This window comes from Tachysurus vachellii, chromosome 5 (genome assembly GCF_030014155.1).
Source record: "Tachysurus vachellii isolate PV-2020 chromosome 5, HZAU_Pvac_v1, whole genome shotgun sequence".
In the NCBI taxonomy this organism is placed as follows: domain Eukaryota; kingdom Metazoa; phylum Chordata; class Actinopteri; order Siluriformes; family Bagridae; genus Tachysurus; species Tachysurus vachellii.
In genome coordinates this window covers 29,061,440-29,084,770 of record NC_083464.1, presented here as the reverse complement: position 1 = coordinate 29,084,770, position 23,331 = coordinate 29,061,440, and the positions used below count along the sequence as shown (strand labels likewise).

At 38.6% G+C, this 23,331-nt stretch overlaps 1 long non-coding RNA gene across 6 annotated transcripts in view; it reads right to left on the bottom strand.

Moving 5' to 3' along the window:
- Positions 1-23,331, bottom strand: part of LOC132846339 (uncharacterized) — a 70,234-nt gene that overhangs the window by 5,613 nt on the left and 41,290 nt on the right. For 2 of the 6 annotated variants that reach the window (XR_009648499.1, XR_009648496.1), the window contains one exon: positions 16,700-16,805. The exons of 1 other annotated variant lie outside the window; for it this stretch is intronic. This is a non-coding gene — a long non-coding RNA (uncharacterized LOC132846339). Of the gene's footprint in view, positions 1-2,390; positions 3,250-16,699; positions 16,846-23,331 lie in introns of those variants that run through there. 3 more of the 6 variants (XR_009648497.1, XR_009648498.1, XR_009648500.1) reach the window with 3 other exon arrangements.

Below are 23,331 nucleotides of genomic sequence, written 5' to 3'. Positions count from 1 at the left end.
AAAGTCTTTTCGTACAAATTTAACTGAATTAAATGTTGCGTTAACGTGCGATGTTACGTTAGCTGGTAGCCAAGCAAACTTGATGTTTTTCAATACAGCATAGACAATGGATATTAGCATTTGAAGCTAAGCGTAGATACTGTGTACGATTGCTACCATATCTGAGGTAAAATATTAAAGTTCATGACACGTTTGTATTATTCACTAATGCAGATTTAGCCGGTGTCATGCCAGCTAGCTAAATCTCGTACAGCAGTCCATTCAGACAAGACAGTGCTGTCCTCACTCTGCCTCCTGCATATAACGTACTATTTTAAAGTTTTTGATGAAATCCAAGTCATGGGTGGAGAAACATCAATCGCTTACCCATATGCTAATGTAAATATTATGTACACTCTTAAACACATCACACACGCCTTGATGGTTCAGAGCTAGCAAGCCAGTTCCTGTTAAACTCCCCGAGCGTGAAGAGGCAAGGCTTAAACACACAAGTGTATATTTTGCCAGATGTGGTGTGATGAATTTCGGGAGGTACGAGAAGCCTGTACACTCGGCCTCTGTGTTCACTTTATAATCTGCGAGGAAAATCAGATTCATGGCTTTCACCGGCTTTTATTTGGTTTTTGGGCAGGGTTTCCTTTACGCCACATGTAACACTACCAAAAACAACCGATGCTGCACACTTCACCAGTCTGAACCATATCTTACAAAACTTTTTTTTTTTTTTTTTTGAAAATTTTAAATATGAATTTAACTTTGGTGTCAACAAAATTATTATTATTAGGTATTTAGTAGACTTTTTTCTTTTTGGTTTTAAAATTTTTTATTGAATTTCACTTTTTTTTTACAGTTACATTTCCTCATGTCAACAAATTAATAATAAATTAAATATTAGTACTACTAGTAATAATACAACAGCAGTACTGCTACTATTAATATTAATAATCTGATCATGAATAAATAATAAAATATAATGGTAATAATTAATAAATCATTTTATACTTATATATTTTATAAACAAAGCACGTGTGGTGTCAAGATTATTATTATCATTATTATTATTATTATTATTATTATTATTATTATTATTATTGTCATCCTTGGCTATAATACATACAAAAAAAACCTTAATATTAATGATATTCTAAATATCCTGCATATATTACATTTCTAAATAAAAATATTGTTATTAAAAATAAATCATTTTAATTTTTTTTTTAATTTAATCACAATTGGTTGGGTTCTAAGTAAAAACACATCTGTCCATCCATATAAACTTACACAAATTATAATCTCTCTCTTACACACACACACACTCAGACACACATACACACAGTTATCAGCTTCTGTTCTCTTTGTAATGTTTTAATTGCTATGTAAAGCACTTCACTAGCTGGGTGTAATAAGTGTGATATTAACAACATTTCGTTTTATGTTCTAGTTTTCCCCTGAGGCCGTTACACAGTCAGCACTTCTGCCAGTCATCTGCACGGATCTGATTGTGCGGCAAAATCTCCTTCCAAGCAAATCCAAATCCAAACCCATATGTGCCATTTCTTTCCATTTCCACACAAACAAAATCATAACGCGTTTGTTTACTATTATGGGCAAGTAGCCGCTTTTTTAACAGGTTAATAAAGATTTAATGTTTTCAAGGAAAAAGATTTACACAGCCGCGTCTTTACGAGTCAGTAAAACAGGTGGAGAAAAATGTGCTTAATGCAGCCCAAGAGCTGTGAAAAAACATTTTTTCCTGGAAGTTTCCGCCATTAACATGTCTATAAAGAAACATTACGGTGTGTGTGGTTTCGCTTTGATGCACAACAGAGCACCAGACCTGCAACACACTCAGCTGTCCCTAAACCTAACACCTTTCATTTCTGTGATTTTCACACTATTCTCATTATTTCACATTATTATTTATCCATGCAGTGCATATGTTTGGCCACAGAAGGTGCTGTTGCTAACACCATAAGACAGACAAACGAATCAGCTTTCAAATAAAAAACAGTGTAAAGATTCTCTCTAATATAAACACAGACACTAAAAATGTAATATTAAAAAATACTAAAAATAACATTATCACGGTTAATATGTGTTTACTTCCCAAATGTATCCAATAAAATATAGTATAAATCGACACAAAATTGGAAAAGACAAATCTTGTTTACTATTTAGGGTACAAACTGATCATATAGTAAAATAAATAAATAAACAAACAAACAAACCTTTAAAGTTTATAAAATAAAAAAATCGAATAAACTTTGATAATAATACTAACATAAACAAATTTCAATATAAAAAATGTAAATAAAAAGGATTCATTAAAAAATTAAAAAATGCATGTTTTTTCTGTTCTATACTTAAAACTTGAAGCTTCTTAAACTTTAGACTTAATTGAATCTGATTTGAGGTAATAAAACCTCTGGTTCCCTCCACTGTGCTTCTGACCCACATCGTCTTCCACAGTCTTGTTGTTGTATTTGGGACCCACTTCGCCGTCCATGTTCTATGCCAACCAAATGACATCAAATTTACATATACAGAATGTAACAGACGCATTAATTTCATACCAAAATATGAGTGAGACGTGTATAGTTGACATTATTATTTCAGACTGCATGTAGGTATAATGAAAAATTACTGATTTTAACCTTTAAATAATTTTTAAATTCAATACAGAGAGACATAAAAATGTGGATTGTTGAAATAAAAGTGTTTGAGGACATTAAGGTGTGACAAAATAAAACCAATAATTTTAATATACATTCCAATTGATTTATAAAATATAAAAACAAAACCAAAGTTTTAAGTAAAAAAAAAACTGTGATTTAAATGTTGAGCTGAATCTTTTTGTATGAAGTCAGTAACGAAGTTTCTGTTCGAATGACCAGAACACTGAGAGATCAACATGAACGGCCCTTAAGCGAAACCCTCAACCCCTTCACTGCTCAGCTTCTACTTATTTATTTATTTCATTCGGTTTTTCACACAGAGCGTTTCCTCAAGTTTTTTTTTGGCTGCTCTTTTGGAACAGAAGGAGAAGAAAAGAAAAACCTCCATAGTGCTCCTTGCTGCACAATAAAGCATGCTGAGGGCACGACTGAAAATAAGGCAAAGGTCAAAGGTCATCATGGTCTGGATTTCTAGTCCTTTTCTGAGGAGTTCGACAGTTTTCCCATGATGCATTGCAACTGCCTGCTAAGTCCCGTTCAGGCCTGGTTGATCATGATGAATGAGGCACTGTTACTGTAAGAAAGAAAGAAAGAAAGAAAGAAAGAAAGAAAGAAAGAAAGAAAGAAAGAAAGAACCCAAGTTTTTTAGTGGCTCAAGATTTTATTGAATTATATTTGTGTTTCAAAAAGATTTTATTAACACCTGATTTAGAAGTATAAAGAGAAGCTTTAAACACGTCACTGTTCAGAATTCAGTAAATAACTAGCTAGCTAGCCAAGTGAGTGACTTTCTCGGCTATATATTGACGCTAATCTTATAGCGTCAAGATCATGTGATGAGTGACTTCGGCTAACACAAGGAGAAATATTACCACAAATTAGACAGTTAGCTACAAATGAGGCTTAGTGAACATAATTATGTTCCCAGAGCAAATTAGGACACTTTATTGTGCTTTATTACACTTTATTGTACCAAAATATACTCTTAGCTTAATTAGATAGCAAAAGTCTGCTCTGATTTAACTGTAAAACTTGACCATCAAGGAGTGTCATCATCATCATCATCATCATCATCATCAGCGCATTTGTTCCTCTCACTAGATTATCAGACTGACTGAGAATGTTAGCAGCTTCCACAGCTAGCTAGCTAACCAAGACAAAAGAACAAACATGACTGTTAGCTACAAGACAGACAATATTTACAGGTGAAAAATTTAGAATTTGGAAATTGAGAAAATTGAGCAGAATTAGGTGATTAGTGATACTATGACATGAACAGAGCGTTATTATTTAAATTAAATATTAGTACTACTAGTAATAATACAACAGCAGTACTGCTACTATTAATATTAATAATCTGATCATGAATAAATAATAAAACATAATGGTAATAATTAGTAAATCATTTTACTTATGATTTACAGCACATGTGGTGTCAAGATTATTATTATTATTATTATTATTATTATTATTATTATTATTATTATTGTCAACCTTGGCTATAATACATACAAAAAAAAACAATATTTACATGTGAAAAATGTAGAATTTGGAAATTGAGAAAATTGATCAGAATTAGGTGATTAGTGATACTATGACATGAACAGAGCGTTATTTGTTTAGACCTAAAAACGGTGCCTATGTAGTGACCAGCGTTCTGTCTGAGATGCACCTCCTGCACCTAAGAATTCTCAGCTAGCTAAATAAAAAGGCTCTTTGTATAATTAAGGGTTATTTGCCTCTGCTTTTAAGGTTTTCTCCAGAGAAACAACCTGAGAACCCTGAAGATCTTTCTAGCACACGTGTTTGATCATTTGGACTTCTAACAATTCAACAAATCCATAACTTTCCTGATACTGCAGCAAGAATGTCAGGGAATTTGAAAAGCTACACACATGCCACCATTTTGCCGATGATGTCATCAAACGTTTGGAATTTCTGTGATTCTCTCCAGCCGTCCTTCAGGCATCAACAACGTGCCATAACTTCAGCTTTAACTGTGGGGCAAATCGCTCTGCGGTGGAGGAACCACCTTTGTGATGTTTACCAGAGGAGAAGTTCAGCAGCCACAACAAAGGAGGCTCACTAGTGTGTATTCTACATTTGGGACGAGTTCTCATAGGGTTCCGTGCCAGGGTTTAATCAGAAGCATGAATTTGTGGGGTCTCACACACACACTTGCACACACACACACACACCAGGCTGCACTGAGTGAGAATAACAGAATAGCAGTGTGTACAGTAAGACAACAGTGTTAAGAATTCTAGTATACAAAATTCCAAACTGTTCAGAACGCAAAAGTACGACAAACTAAAATGTAGAAAATAAAAGTGATGTTGTCCAACATAACAAAATACAAAAGCATACGGAATACAGACGTCTGGGGAAAAACAAAGTGCAAGAAATAATGTTGTACGAATGTGTACAAAATTCCAAAGTATTCTGAATATGAAATAAAATAATGATGTGTACATTCAGGGAATGTTGAACCATATATTATAGAATACCAGATTTTACAAAATCGTTTTTATAAACTTCCACAGTGTTCCAAATAGAAAAAACACTGAAGACTACGGAATACTAAAGTGTAGTAAAGCATACAGACTTCCATTTGTACAAATTAAAGTAAATCTAAACTGTACACAAAATACCAACATACAGTAGCCAGGATACTAAAGTGAACAGAATGTAGTCTATTACTTATAACGTGTAGGAAATAAACAAACTGTAAGAAACATGAAGTATACGGAATACTCATGTATACGCAATACCAAAAATTCTGCAGTGTTGTGTATAAAAAAAAAAAAATAAAGATTACGGAATAACAAAGTGTACAAAATATCAGAATAGGCTAAATAAAGTGCACAGAATACTGAAGAGTAAGAAATATGAAGAAAATTCTAATGCGTTCATAAAAAACGAAACTAAAGACTACGGAATACCAAAATATCAAAATGTCAAAATGTCAGTGTGTACAACAAGATACAAAAGCGTTCAGAAAACAAAACAGTAAGAAACACAGTGTACGGAATACTGAAGTGTACAAAATACGCTTATACGAAATATACAATTATAATATATTTTCAAGGTGTCTGGAATACTGAGGTGGAAAGAATATCAAAGTGAAAATAAAAGAGAATTTAGTTTGATTCGACTTTTTAGGCACAAATTCCATAATAAAGTTTATATAATCACAAAGTGGGGGGCACGGTGGCTTAGTGGTTAGCACGTTCGCCTCACACCTCCAGGGTTGGGGGTTCTCTGGAAAATTCTCTGGAAAATTGTCCGTAGTGTGTGATTGCATGAGTGAATGAGAGTGTGTGTGTGTGCCCTGTGATGGGTTGGCACTCCGTCCAGGGTGTATCCTGCCTTGATGCCCAATGACGCCTGAGATAGGGGGCTCCCCTAGCACAGGCTCCCCGTGACCCGAGGTAGTTCGGATAAGCAGTAGAAAATGAGTGAGTGAGTGTAATCACAAAGTACACAGAATACAGAAGTGTGTGAAAGAGAAACATGTACAAAATATCATGGTGTATGTAATAAATTACACAATAAAGTGTACGGAATAACAAAATGACAGGTGCATTGTCATTTCAGTCATTGTCATTACGCCCCAGCTGTGTAAGGAAAAGCTTTCCATAAAGCCGGCTTGTAAACTTCACTTTTCATCGTTTGTTTCTTTCCTTCAGGGTGGAGGAGATGTTCGGAACGCCGTGATGCTGCATGACGCTCCATTGCGCAGGTAGTCCACATCACATGTCCTTGTTTTTTTTATGATTATTTTTCAGTCTAGGTTCTCCCGTGTGTATATGCCATCAGCTCATTTGTCAAATTGTCACCAAATTTACATAAAAATGCCATTTTGTGCATGTATGAGTCTGCATCTGGCTCCCAGCTGTTACGCACATCTGGCGCGATGATAGTGCAGGTCGATGCGTCCGTACGAAGTGTAGAGCGATAAGACAAAGGGAAATATTTATCAGCAAACCTTACAACCGTGTGCCATTTTGAAGTGTTAATAAAAAAGTTAGCAGGATTGTTATTTCTAAGTCATTTTATAAAAATAATGTCATTAAAAAAATTCCTGCAAACTAACTTTAATAAAACCTCATTACGAGTCCTGAATCACATCCAAACGTAATTAAACCTAAGCCTTGAAGGATAAAGTAAAGCTTGTTAATACATTTCTTTACTGCATCCGCGTCTATATTAAATCTAATAACACATTATTGTGTGTGTGTGTGTGTGTGTGTGTGTGTGTGTGTGTGTGTGTGTGTGTGCGTGTGTGTGCATGTGTGTGTGTCGTGGACCTCCACGCATATAAAATGAAGTTTTCTCTCATTATGCAGTCAAAGTCAGACTCCAGCCTCTCAGTGGGATGACAATAATAAACAAACCGAAGTGAATAAAGATCAGATTACAGAGTTTGGCTGCGTAGGCGAAAAAATAAGAAATCAACACTTTCAGCATTGATTATGATAAAACACAGAGGACGCTTCTGTGTCGCACGACGATAGTGTGGAAAGTATCTTTTTGTTGTTTTTTTTATTTTAGTGAAGCATATGTAGAAATGAAGCGTATCATTTAGTGAAGCATACAGCATAAGGAATACTGAAGCATCCCGAATAGTGAAGCATTTCTAAAAGTGAGTCATTTCAAATAGTGACGTGCACTCGAAATACGAAAATAATACGAAATAATGAAGCGTATAAAATAGTGAAGCATACAGAATAGTATAGTGTATGGAATAATGAAGCATATGGAATAGTGAAGCGTGCAGAAAAGTGAAGCATAGGGAATAATGAAGCGTAAAGAATCGTACAGTATAGTGTATGGAATAATGAAGCATACGGTATAATGAAGCATACAGAATAGTGAAGCCTAAGGAACAGTGAAGCATACAGAATAGTATAGTGTAAGTAATAGTGAAGCATACAGAATAGTGAAGCGTAGGGAATAATGAAGCACATAGAATAGTATAGTGTATAGAATAGTGAAGCATACGGAATAGTGAAGTATATGGAATAATGAAGCATAGCAAATAGTGAAGTGTACAGAATAATATAGTGTATGGAATAGTGAGGCATAAGGAATAATGAAGCATACAGAAAAATTAAATGCACAGAATAGTAAAGCAGACTGAATAGTGAATCATACAGAATAGTGAAGCGCACAATATAGTGAGGCGTACGGAATGGTGAAGCATATGGAATAATGAAGCATATGGAATAGTGAAGCACAAGGAATAGTTTAGTGTATGAAATAGTAAAGCATACAGAATAGTGAGCCGTACAGAATAGTATAGTGTATGGAATAATAAAGCATACGGAATAGTGAAGCGTACAGAATAATATAGTGTATGGAAAAGTGAAGCATACAGAATAATGAAGTGTACTGTATAGTAAAGCGGAAGGAATAGTGAAGTGCACAAGATAATGAATCATACAGAATAGTGAAGCGCACAAAATAGTGAATCGTACGGAATAGTGAAGTGTACAGAATAATAAACCGTACACAATAGTGAAGTTTAGAGAATAGTGAAGTGTAGAGAATAGTATAGTGTATAGAATAGTGAAGCTTACGGAATAGTAAAGCATAAGGAATAGTGAAGTGTATAGAATAGTATAGTGTATTGAATAGTGCAGCAAACAGAATAGTGTATCATACGGAATAGTGAAGCGTATAGAATAGTATAGTGTATGGAATAGTGAAGCATGAGGAAGAGTGCAGTAATAATGAAGCATGCACAATAGTGAAGCATATGCAATAATGAAGCATACGGAATAGTGAAGCATATAGAAAAGTATAGTGCAGGGAATAGTGAAGTGTACGGAATAATAAAGCATACGGAATAGTGAAGCGTAAGGAATAGTGAAGTGTATAGAATAGTATAGTGTACAGAATAGTGAAGCAAACAGAATAGTGAAATGTACAGTATAGTGAAGCGTATAGAATAATATAGTGTATGAAATAGTAAAGTGTATGGAAATAGGGACGCGTATGGAATAGTATAATGTATAGAATGGTGAATCATATGGAATAGTGAAGCTCACAGAATAGTGGAGCGCATGGAATAGTGGAGCATACGGTATATTCTATAGTGTACAAAATTGTCAAACATTGAAGTGCATATCACGTCAATCAAACATATCACACAGTGAAGCTTCAGGAAAATTTGCTTCCAGAATAGTAAAGCCTGAGACACTATGGGATGTGGTAGCTCAGTTGTTAAAGGTGTTGGGCTACTGATTGGAAGGTCATGCGTTCGAACCCCAGGTTCACCAAGCTGCCACTTCTGGGCCCCTGAGCAAGGCCCTTAACCCTCAGTTTCTCAGTTGTACTGTAAGTTACTCTGGATAAGGGTGTCTGCTAAATGCCGTAAATGTAAATATTATGAAATTAAGTGTATCAATTAGTGAAGCATATGGAATAGTGAACTATATGGAACAGTAAAGCATGTGTAAGTAGTGAAGTATATAATAATAAATAATGAAATAGTAAGAAACAGAAATGTCTAGGGAATAGTAAAGCGGACGGAATAGTGACTTATACAAATTAGTGAGGTGTACGGAGAATTAAGAGTATGGTGAAGTGTATGTACTGTAGTGGACTTTATGTAGTTTTGAAGTGCAACAGATTGACTGACAGCCAGTCAGATTTTAAAGTTTGTTGCCAGAAAAGTGTACGAGGAGAAATAAACCATGAAGCCTCAAATAAGCCTCAAAAAGAGGAAAGTGATGAGCACGTTTTAGAGCCCTCTGCTGGCCGAGAGGAGAATTACAGCTCTCATCTTCCTCTAACCAGGTGGAATGATGGATGAAATCTGATTGAAAGCAATGAATAAATGATGGAAAAAAAAAAATGGATGGAAGAAAGGATGAGGGATGTTTGGAAGGTTGGTAAAAGGAAGGATGGATGGTTGAATGAATGGATCGATGGAAAAAATACTAGATAAAATATAAATGAAAAGAGGACCTAAAGAGATGGATAAATGTATGGATAAAATGATGGAAAGAATGGAAAGGAAGAACGGATGAAAGGTCCAATTTATGAAAGTATGAAAGCATGATGGAGGGATTGAAGAGCAGATGGATAGATGGATGGATAAAGCGATGGATGGAAAGATGTAGCAGAATAAACAGATTAATTTGATCAATTCTGGTGTCATTTCTTTGAGATGTTTTGTCTTAAAATGGTTCTTTATGTGTTGCACATACAGAACAACATGATTCAATCGATCGTAAATTCTCACTTCATTTCGTATGGGTGGAAAAATAGAAATAATCCCTAAATAAAAAAACAGCAGTGCTCCACAAACACGCTTTATTTCTCCTCAGGTAACAAACACGGCTCTCTCTGATGGAAACCCCTTTAATTATCATCTATCACTATTGCGCTAAATCTGGAGATATTTACACACTAACACGCTCCACCGTTAGAATCCGTAGCTCCACCTCGGCTTTGGTTTAAATCCCAAACCGGCGTCTCTTTTCATTTTTCCCCATGCTAAATTTGAGCGGAGTCTGGATCATGCTAATTGCTGGTGGTACCATGGGGCCTGAGCCATGAGCTCATTATTTTTACCTCCAGAAAGCCCTCACAAACAGCAGGCCCACAGAGGGAGAGCATGTGTGTGTGTATATGTGTGTGTGTGTGTGTTTCATATTTCATATAAGTGTTAGGGAGTTCCTTTTCATTTCCACCATAACAAGCAAGTCAAATATAGCTACAGCTCGTTCCTCTCCTTCTCATTTCTCTCATAAAAAAAAAAAAAAAAAAAAAAAAACCTGGAGAAATGTAGAGAGAATCAGAAGCTAACTTAAAGCTCACGGATTATTTTAGATGATTTTACGCTCGAGAGGCGAATCTTCACTTTAATTAGCTGCTATATTGAGATGCTGACATTAAATTTCTTTTCTTTCTTTTTTTTAACTCATTATTCCCTTTAACGCTGCTCCTCTGTTCCCGCTTTTTTATCTCCGAGAGCTGCGCATTTTAATTAAGCAGAGGGCAGCAGCCACATCGGCTAGCGCTTAAGGAGTCACCTCCCTCCCTCCCTCCAAGCACACACACACATGCACACACACTTATCCATTCTTGTATCCATCCAATTATCCAGTTAAATATTCTTTCCTACTACTCATCCATCCATTTATTCCAACCACATATATATATATATATATAATACTTGATGGAAGAATGAATAAAAAATGATTTGATATACAGGATGGATAGATAAATAGAAATTCCCATCTATGCCTGATTCCATCCAACCACCCATTGTTCCACCCATTATCCATCCCTCCATTTTTTCACCCATTAATCTAGCCATCAACTGTTAATTCTTTCATTCATTTACAATTCAACCCATCCATCCATCCATCCATCCATCCATTCATCCAGTCTATGAAAGCAGCCACCCTTCCATCCATCTAACATTTCTTTTATTCATCCACTTATTTTCCATGTTTTCCAATCCTCTTTTCATTCAGTCACTCATCCATCCAATTGATCTTTTCATCCAGACTGTTTCTCTGACATTTGACCTTTATTTATAGTTTTATCCATCTACATATTGATTCATCGTTCAAACCATACTTTTTTTACCATCCATCCATCCATCCATCCATCCATCCATCCATCCTTTACTAATATATATCTGTTCATCTAACTGCCAATTCATCAATCTTTCTGTCTCTCCACCCACCCTTCCTCCACCCTCTCCTCTGTTCATTGATGGAATAAGAACAGGAAGTGGACTCAGACTCTGAGGTAAATATCTAGGGAACTCGGCATCCTGATGGTGTATCCTGACAGCGTCTACTGTACTCACTATAGAACAGTTGAGGACGAACCTTCATATCCTAAACAGCGTACATATTTATGCAGCTGTTCTCAGGAAAAAGAAATGGACGTGGGGAAAGTCCCCGTACTGAACGGATATGAATATTCCCAGGTTTTCAGCTGTGTGGGAAAACTAGAAGAGACGAAGGAGGGAACGACGCAGGCTGTGGGAAATGCGGAGTCTGGAAGTCACTCAGGCTGTAAATAAAATCATGTGGTTGATATCAGTGAGATCAGGAAATCTAAACGGCAGATCTTTCACCCTGCCGTGCAGAGATGAGGCTCGTACACAGGAACCCTACGTGACTACAGTGATTATACCCTGCTCACTAATACGCATCTGTAACAGCAGAACGATGCTGCTGCTGCTACTGCTGTACCGTGTCTGATTTAATATCTGATGCAGACGGACTGGGAGCGGCAGCGCCAGCTCGGCAGGTTTTTTTGGAAGGCGAAGGAAAAAAAAGGGGGGGGGGGTCTGGAGGATGGTCATGTGACCAGACAGCAGCCAAGCATAGACGCTGAATTGAGGTCGAGCTTAAAGTTTAGTGGGTCAGAGAGGCTGGCAGACGACTGGTGTAAAAAAATGTGTGTGCCAGTCCAAGACAAGCCGAGAGTGAGGGAGGGAGGGATGGAGGGAGGGAGGGAGGGAGGGAGGGAGGGAGAAACAAACAGGAGAGAGGGGAGTGAGAAACGAATCTGAGGGCAATAAAAAAATAAAAACAGTCTGATACAGATGGAAACGTGGGCGAGGAAAGGAAAAAAAAACAGATTTAAAATGCTAGATGGATGGAGTAGGACAGAACCAGTGAGAACACACACACACACACACACACACACACACAGCTAAATAAGGAATTATATAGAGAGGGGGATTGATGCATGGATGAATTCAAAAATTCTACAAAAAGGGGTCAGTGGATAATTAAGGGTTCTTTAAGCTTCTTAAAGATTTTTTTTTCAATCTGTTAACATACTGTACCTCGGACACTAATACAGCATAATAACATATTATATATAGTACAACTGTGTAACACTCACATAATAAAGTACACTGCAATGTAAATACAGTATATACTACAGCCTACTATAGTATATTATTATAGTAGACAGTCTATAGACAGTAATATAACATTCTAATACAGTACAATTTAACATACAACAATATACTGTAATATGCTATAACACTTATGATGTCATTTACTCTCATATACTACTAATATACAATAGCACTGGTGTTCTAATACATGATAATATACTGTAATAAACTATAAAATAAATATACAGTGAAGACAATAAGACTTACTGTAACATACTACTGTAATGTACTATACATTATGTAAACTACACTAATGTACTGATATATACTGTAACATTATACTGTAATACGCTCCGACACAGTAATATACACTAACATGCTGTACTGCTTTATGGCTGTTTGATAATCCAGCTAATGTTCAGAAGAAATGTCTGTATCTCAGAGAACCAATAAAAAGGTACAGGAAGTTAAAGAGATGACGGTCTCAAAGTGGAGTGTGTGTTCAGTACAGTAGGTGTCACAGTTCTCCTACAGATCCCCAGATCACACTACACTACACCACCCAATACTACACGACACCACGCCATACTACATTACACATGACAGTACAATACACTACACATCACAGTACACTACACCACATTACAGTATACTACATCACCCCATACTACACTACACCACGCCATACTACATTACACATTACAGTACACCACACCATATTACAGTACACTACACCACCCCATAGTACACTACACCACCCCATACTACACTACACCACACCATACTACACTACACTACACCTCCCCATACTACATTACACATTACAGTACACTACACCATATTACAGTACACTACACCACCCCATAGTACACTACACCACACCATACTACACTACACTACACCTCCCCATACTACATTACACATTACAGTACACTACACCATATTACAGTACACTACACCACCCCATAGTACACTACACCACCCCATACTACACTACACTACACCTCCCCATACTACATTACACATTAAAGTACACTACACCATATTACAGTACACTACACCACCCCATACTACACTACACCACCCCATACTACACTACACTACACCTCCCCATACTACATTACACATTACAGTACACTACACCATATTACAGTATACTACACCACCCCATACTACACTACACTACACCTCCCCATACTACACTACACATTACAGTACACTACACCATATTACAGTACACTACACCACCCCATACTACACTACACCACCCCATACTACACTACACATTACAGTACACTACACCATATTACAGTACACTACACCACCCCATACTACACTACACCACACCATACTACACTACACCTCCCCATACTACATTACACATTACAGTACAATACACTCCACATTACAGTACACTACACTAGACATTACAGTACAATACACTACACATTACAGTACAACACACTACACATTACAGTACACTACACCACCCCATACTACACTACACCACACCATACTACACTACACCGCCCCATACTACATTACACATTACAGTACAATACACTACACATTACAGTACAATACACCACCCCATACTACACTACACCTCCCCATATTACAGTACACTACACCACATTACAGTATATTACACCACATTACAATACACTACACCACACCATACTACACTACACCACCCCATACTACACTACACATTACAGTACACTACACCACATTACAGTACACTACACCACAATACACTACACATTACAGTACACCAGGGTTTCCCGCAGAAATTTTGTTAGTTAAGGCGGTAGAGTTGGGCGGGGGGGCGGGGCCCAGGGGCGGGGCTTTTTTGTGAGATAGCCCACAGACTCTGTACTACAGTACGTTTAACAATTATTAAAAACAGGCACGTGAAACCTAGCTAGCAGGTGAAGAACTCAAACAACAAAATCACCAGCTAACTTACTTTAAATTTGCAAGAACTATAGACTAATACAATAACAGGCTTAAATAAACCCAAAACATAAGTCCACTTACAGTTCTCACGGACACGCGTTTTATCAACTGGCTAGTTATCCTTCAGACAGTGACGGACCACGTCTTTCTCTCATTTCGGCCGTGTGGCGCGCGTGCCCGCTTTTGTGCAGCGGAATTTTTTTTTTGGATGACCTAGTTAAGGCGGTAGGGTTTCCCAGCTTAGGCGGGCCACCTGAACTGCAAAGTGCTGCGGGAATCCCTGAGTACACTGCCCCATACTACACTACACATTACAGTACACTACACCACCAAATACTACACTACACCACCCCATACTACACCACATTACAGTACACTACACCACATTACAGTACACTACACCACATTACAGTACAATATATTACACCACATTACAGTACACTACACCACACCATACTACACCACATTACACCACACCATACTACACTACACCAAATTACAGTACACTACACCACCCCATGCTACACCACATTACAGTACACTACACCACATTACAGTACAATATATTACACCACATTACAGTACACTACACCACACCATACTACACCACATTACACCAAACCATACTACACTACACCAAATTACAGTACACTACACCACCCCATACTGCACTACATTACATCACACCATACTACACTACACCAAATTACAGTACACTACACAACCCCATACTTCACTACATTACACCACACCATACTACACTACACCACCCTATACTACACCACATTACACCACACCATACTACACTACACCAAATTACAGTACACTACACCACCCTATACTGCACTACATTACACCACCCCATACTACACTACATTACACCACACCATACTACACTAAACCACCGTATACTATACCACATTACACCACCCCATACTACACTACACCAAATTACAGTACACTACACCACCCCATACTGCACTACATTACACCACACCATACTACACTACACCACATTACAGTACACTACACCACCCAATACTACACCACCCCATACTACACTACACCACACTACACCATACTATACTACACCACATTACACCACACTACATCAAACATGCGAATGTAAGGCCAGTTTATATGAGGTCAAGTGCGTTTGCAATATAAAGGTAAAAGCATTCTATGGAAAATGAACGTGTTCTGACATTCATCACATCAATCACTGAGATTATTTTCTGTGAACTGAACCAAGAGCAATTTGCATGACTATAGAGACTTTTTATGTGAATGTGAGAGGATTTCAGGTGAATGAAAAAGCAACATGAACGGGAAAGCATTTTACATGATTAACAGAATTTTAACTGCATGTGCGCACTTTCCATGATGGCAAGATTCTCACTCACTCACTCATTTTCTACCGCTTATCCGAACTACCTCGGGTCACGGGGTCATCTCAGGCGTCATTGGGCATCAAGGCATGATACACCCTGGACGGAGTGCCAACCCATCGCAGGGCACACACACACACACACTCTCATTCACTCACGCAATCACACACTACGGACAATTTTCCAGAGATGCTGATGGCAAGATTATTTTGCTTTACTGAAAATACTTTCGAGTTTAGCTAGAATGCTTATGTTAGCTTCAGTGTTTTTACTCTGGCAAAAGCCAAAGACTTATGTACATGCACAGATGTTTTAATGTCAATGGGAAAGAGTTTTACATGAATGCGAGAGCATTGTGTGTGAAAATGAGAGCATTTTATTTGAATAGGAGTGTTTTTTATGTAAAAAAAAAAAAGAGCATTGTTTGAATATCAGCATTTTATTGGAATGTAAGACACAAATACATTATTGATCCCTTAAGGCAACTGTGAGCAAGTGAGATGATTCTGTAAATGTGAGAGTATTTTTTTATTTTTTTTGTCAATTTGTACTAGCGATATGTTTTTAGACAGAAGCTCTAAAGCACTTCTGTGGGTTAAAAATGATACATGGCAGGTAAACTTTTAGCTGGTCACTAAGTTCTGAAGGTAGACAGGTTTAACCCTGGTTTTCAGGGAGGAATGATCTCAGGAGACAGTCGTTAGGTGAGATATGTTGACTAGAATCTGATGCCCATGTTAGCGTATGCTTCAGTAAAATATTCCTCTGGAAAGCAGCAGAGGAACGCAACTTACAAGTCTTTAAACGTCCAAGTGGGCTCCTGCTGGGCGGGTAATCAATAGTGGCTCCTGACCTCACAGAGAGGGGCTTCATCTCCTTCCAGTCTTCTGTCCTCACATTCTGACAGCAAGAGCAAAAGAGAGAGAGAAAACGGGAAGATCTAAATATAGAAACAGGAAATACAGTAGGAGGCACTTTTTAGAACACAGAACCATCCAAACGCAAACCAGCTGAGAAAGCATCTAGGTTTAATAGTGCACTTTTTTCACAGTACCCAAAAGATGAGGGAACGTTGGAGAAACGCAGCTAGAAGTTACTCATTAATTACTGAAGTATCTTCAGAGAGACGGTTTTCCAAACACAGACAGATCACAAACCATGAGTCATCTGCTTTCCCTCTTACACACAGGTTCTGACACATGCAAGTACACAAACTGCTTTAATCCAGAGTTTCAGTTACACAGACAATGAGCCAAGGCACGAAGTTAGGATGCACAATTATTTAATTCTGAAATTCAGAAACAGATTAATAAATAGAAAATTCCAAATACTTCCAAATCCCACTGGGTAATAATTCCAAGCAATGGTCTCAATGCTGAGAAAATTCACAAATTTAGGTCTAAGCAACTCACATATTTCTCTGTTTCGTGTACATTTCCAGCATGAACAGATACCTTTTATCCAGAGAGTCTTACAGAATTCCCAAAATAATTCTTGACTTGATTCCTAAAAAAATTCTTAATTTCAGGAATAGACGTTAAAAAATTCCACTGTTTGAATGCCTCACAATTTCAGAGCCAGAAATTAGCCAAATTAATCCTGAACACATAGGGAAAGGTGACCGGATCTTCAATAACCAAAGATATTATTAGTCTGTACATTAAATAATTAATTAATACATTGAGTCTGAGTGAGTGGTGTCTGAGTCAGAAAAGTTCTAAATTTGGATTGAAACGATGAAAAAAAAAAAATAAATAAAAAAATAAAAAATTGTGAGACAATGTGAGAAAAACAGCCAAAGGGAGATGAGATAGACATGAAACTTTTTCTCTCTCACACAAACACACACACAGCCCAACAGCTGACAGACTCCTGAAACAGCTAGGAGGCGGAGTCCATGAGTGTGTCAATGTTCTGTCTGAGAAAGGAAAGCAAAGGCGAGGTGATATAGCGTGTAAACAGGATGTTCGGCTAGAGTTCAGTTTCAACAGCTGAAAAATTTTCTCACCTTCAGATCATAGAAAAAATGTAATAAAATAAATGAAGATGGCACTGGCCTTTGTGGAGGTTTAAATAGGCGTCTGAATTGAGGGATTAAATAAAAACCTGTGGAACAGAACGTTAATCACAGGCCATGCAAATAGATTCGGTTCCTCTTCTTCTCACACACACACACACACACACACACACTTCCGCTCCTCATGCTGCGCCCACACGGCCTTCTTTAAATATCAGACTGCAGACGCATGGTGTTTGGTTTTGCTGATTCTCACAGGCGGTGTAAACATGTTGATCTGTAGGAGGAGAAAAAAAACCAACAAGAAAACAAAACACACACTTCCTGAAGAAGAGCAGACACTCGTCCCTCACACACATCAGTCACAATTTAGCAAAATCAAAACAAGTGCTAACTCCAAACTGCTAAACCGCTAATAAACCGGTGTGACGCTGTGGTGACGAATTCATCATGATGTACAGTAGAATCGCGGCGTTTATGTCTGATTTAAACGTTTCACCTTAAACAAACGCAGCTTTAATCCGTTTTTATGGAACGTCTGAAGTACAGCTTCTGGTTACTATAAAAACAATAAGGTATTAATGGAAATCTGTGATGAGGCTTCAGTACTGTCAGAGCTGCTGACGCGGCAAACTAATTAACACCTTCTGACCAATCAGAATCCAGGATTCAAGAGCGCCGTGGAAACCTAGCGCTGACTGAAGGTAGCGCTGAAGCAGGATGTTAGCTGTGTTTAACACGTAACACAGAACACTAGTCATGTTTAATACATGACGCAGAGCGCTAGCCATGTTTAATACATAACACAGGACTCTAGCCGTGTTTAAAACATGACGCTGGAAGCTAGCCGGGTTTAATACATGACACAGAGCGCTAGCCATGTTTAATACATAACACAGGACTCTAGCCGTGTTTAAAACATGATGCTGGAAGCTAGCCGGGTTTAATACATGACACAGAGCGCTAGCCATGTTTAATACATAACACAGGACTCTAGCCGTGTTTAAAACATGATGCTGGAAGCTAGCCGGGTTTAATACATGACACAGAGCGCTAGCCATGTTTAATACATAACACAGGACTCTAGCCGTGTTTAAAACATGACGCTGGAAGCTAGCCGGGTTTAATACATGACACAGAGCGCTAGCCATGTTTAATACATAACACAGGACTCTAGCCTTGTTTAAAACATGATGCTGGAAGCTAGCCGGGTTTAATACTGTACATGACACAGAGCACTAGCCGTGTTTAATACATAACACAGGACTCTAGCCGTGTTTAAAACATGACGCTGGAAGCTAGCCGGGTTTAATACATGACACAGAGCACTAGCCGTGTTTAATACATAACACAGGACTCTAGCCGTGTTTAAAACATGACGCTGGATGCTAGCCGTTTTTAATACATGACGCAAGACATTAGCCATGTTAATACATGACGCAGGACGCTAGCCATGTTTAATACATGACACAGGACTCTAGTCTTTTAAAACATGACGTTGGACACTAGCCGTGTTTAACACATGACGCAGGACGCTAGCCGTGTTTAATACATGACGCAGGACGCTAGCCGTGTTTAATACATGATGCAGGACGCTAGACGTGTATAATACATGACGCAATACTCTAGCCTTGTTTAAAACATGATACTGGATGCTAGCGTGTTTAATACATGACGCAGGACGCTAGCCATGTTTAGTATATGACGCAAGACTCTAGTCGTGTTTAAAACATGACGCTGGACGCTAGCCGTGTTTAATACATGACACTGGACGCTAGTCGTGTTTAATACATGACGCAGGACGCTAGCCATGTTTAGTATATGACGCAAGACTCTAGTCGTGTTTAAAACATGACGCTGGACGCTAGCCGTGTTTAATACATGACACTGGACGCTAGTCGTGTTTAATACATGACGCAGGACGCTAGCCATGTGTAGTATATGACGCAAGACTCTAGTCGTGTTTAAAACATGACGCTGGACGCTAGCCGTGTTTAATACATGACACTGGACGCTAGTCGTGTTTAATACATGACGCAGGACGCTAGCCATGTGTAGTATATGACGCAAGACTCTAGTCGTGTTTAAAACATGACGCTGGACGCTAGCCGTGTTAAAACATGACGCTGGATGCTAGCATGTTTAATAAATGACGTAGGACGCTAGCCATGTTTAATACATGACGCAAGACTCTAGTCGTGTTTAAAACATGATGCTGGACGCTAGCCGTGTTTAATACATGACGCAGTACTCTAGTCGTGTTTAAAACATGACGCTGGACGCTAGCCGTGTTTAACACATGACACAGGACGCTAGCCGTGTTTACTATATAACGTAGGACTCTAGCCGTGTTTAATACATGACACAGGATTCCAGCCGTGTTTAATACATGACACAGGACTCCAGCCGTGTTTAATACATGACGCAGGACGCTAGACGTGTATAATACATGACGCAATACTCTAGCCTTGTTTAAAACATGATACTGGATGCTAGCGTGTTTAATACATGACGCAGGACGCTAGCCATGTTTAGTATATGACGCAAGACTCTAGTCGTGTTTAAAACATGACGCTGGACGCTAGCCGTGTTTAATACATGACACTGGACGCTAGTCGTGTTTAATACATGACGCAGGACGCTAGCCATGTTTAGTATATGACGCAAGACTCTAGTCGTGTTTAAAACATGACGCTGGACGCTAGCCGTGTTTAATACATGACGCAGGACGCTAGCCATGTTTAGTATATGACGCAAGACTCTAGTCGTGTTTAAAACATGACGCTGGACGCTAGCCGTGTTTAATACATGACACTGGACGCTAGTCGTGTTTAATACATGACGCAGGACGCTAGCCATGTGTAGTATATGACGCAAGACTCTAGTCGTGTTTAAAACATGACGCTGGACGCTAGCCGTGTTTAATACATGACACTGGACGCTAGTCGTGTTTAATACATGACGCAGGACGCTAGCCATGTTTAGTATATGACGCAAGACTCTAGTCGTGTTTAAAACATGACGCTGGACGCTAGCCGTGTTTAATACATGACGCAGGACGCTAGCCATGTTTAGTATATGACGCAAGACTCTAGTCGTGTTTAAAACATGACGCTGGACGCTAGCCGTGTTTAATACATGACACTGGACGCTAGTCGTGTTTAATACATGACGCAGGACGCTAGCCATGTGTAGTATATGACGCAAGACTCTAGTCGTGTTTAAAACATGACGCTGGACGCTAGCCGTGTTAAAACATGACGCTGGATGCTAGCATGTTTAATAAATGACGTAGGACGCTAGCCATGTTTAATACATGACGCAAGACTCTAGTCGTGTTTAAAACATGATGCTGGACGCTAGCCGTGTTTAATACATGACGCAGTACTCTAGTCGTGTTTAAAACATGACGCTGGACGCTAGCCGTGTTTAATACATGACGTAGGACGCTAGCCATGTTTAATATATGACGCAAGACTCTAGCCATGTTTAAAACATGATGCTGGACGCTAGCCGTGTTTAACACATGACACAGGACGCTAGCCGTGTTTAATACATGACACAGGACTCCAGCCGTGTTTAATACATGACACAGGATTCCAGCCGTGTTTAATACATGACACAGGACTCCAGCCGTGTTTAATACATGACACAGGACTCTAGCCGTGTTTAATACATGACACAGGACTCTAGCCGTGTTTAATACATGACACAGGACTCCAGCCGTGTTTAATACATGACACAGGACTCCAGCCGTGTTTAATACATGACACAGGACTCCAGCCGCGTTTAATACATGACACAGGATGCTAGCCGTGTTTAATACATGACACAGGATGCTAGCCGTGTTTAATACATGGGCTTATTATTTATTACATTTACAGCATTTGGCAGAAATCCTTATCCAGAGCGACGTACAAAAGTGCTTTTAAGTCTTTATCGATTAATACATTAACACTGGTTCACTATGTTACAGTCTGTTTAGGATACCAGAGTCCTTTATTAGAGTTATTTGTACAGTGGATATTTATGTTCAGCTTAAATAATCCACACACAGACACACATGCATATACAAGCACAAACACCCACATACACACACGCATGCACACCCTGTAGACGTCTGGCATGCTATCCGTCCAAATCCATTCTTTCCTCTGTCTCACTTGCCCGCCCACCCACTCGTACACACACATACACACACACCCCTCCTTCTGATAAAGAAACCCAATGACCTGACAGTTTGCGACTGCAGGCTATGTATAACACACACACCCACACACACACATACACACACACATTTGCTTCTTCCTTTTGTGTATCTGTGTATCTATTCCTATGTGTGTGTGTGTGTGTGCCCCCAGGCAGACAAGGACTAACAGACACTTCCTCAGTTGAGTCACCCAGACACACACACACAAATAAATGTTCACACTTAACACAATACACTATATATATACATACACACATACATACATACATACATACATACATACATACATACACACATACATACATACACACATACATACATACATACATACATACATACAAATACTAGCATAGGGAACATGTACAAAATGTAAGTATATACACACACACACACACACAAAAAAACATACCTGCATCAGACACACTAAAACAAACCTATTCTCACACACACAAGAACATACACACAGGTATACACTTAAAAACACAACAAACACAAGAACATCTATACACACAGGTATACGAGCATACACTTAAATACACAAAAACTCAACATACACAAACTTTGCAAACACAAAAACCCTCACACACACATTAAAGACATTCGGAGAGAATATGACAGACACAACAAATGTTTTTCATTTCAGTTGCTGAGATCCCAGCTACACACACACACACACACACACACACACTGTAGCTGGAGGCTGTGGACTAGATTTAAAGAGGTTTCTTGTGACAGAAGAATGATCACATCACATTGTCTCACCGTTTACGCGTGATAAAAACCACAGCAGCGGGTTTCTCACACGCATACACTCTCACACAGTGATGAGTCAGACATCCGCTCGGCGAGACCGTGTCAATCACCCCAGGTTCAACAATTCAGACTTTTGTTGGTTGTGATTGACAGCTCCACCTCTTCCTGTGGAGAACCTCAGGGCTCCACCTGAGGAACGCTGCTGTTCCCATCACACACACTTCACATTCATCACCTGTCACTAACGCTGCACTCTGATTGGTCACAAGCTGTTGATTTGTTTTCTAGAACAACAGTAAATGTGATCATAAACAGATAAATGACTCGAAGGTCACACGCTGTAAAGTGACATTCATTTTAATCCCCCCCCCCTTTTTTTAGTTTACATTTCATTTAAATTATTTTTTCTTTCCAGATTTCTTTCCAGATTCCAGACTTTTTCCTTT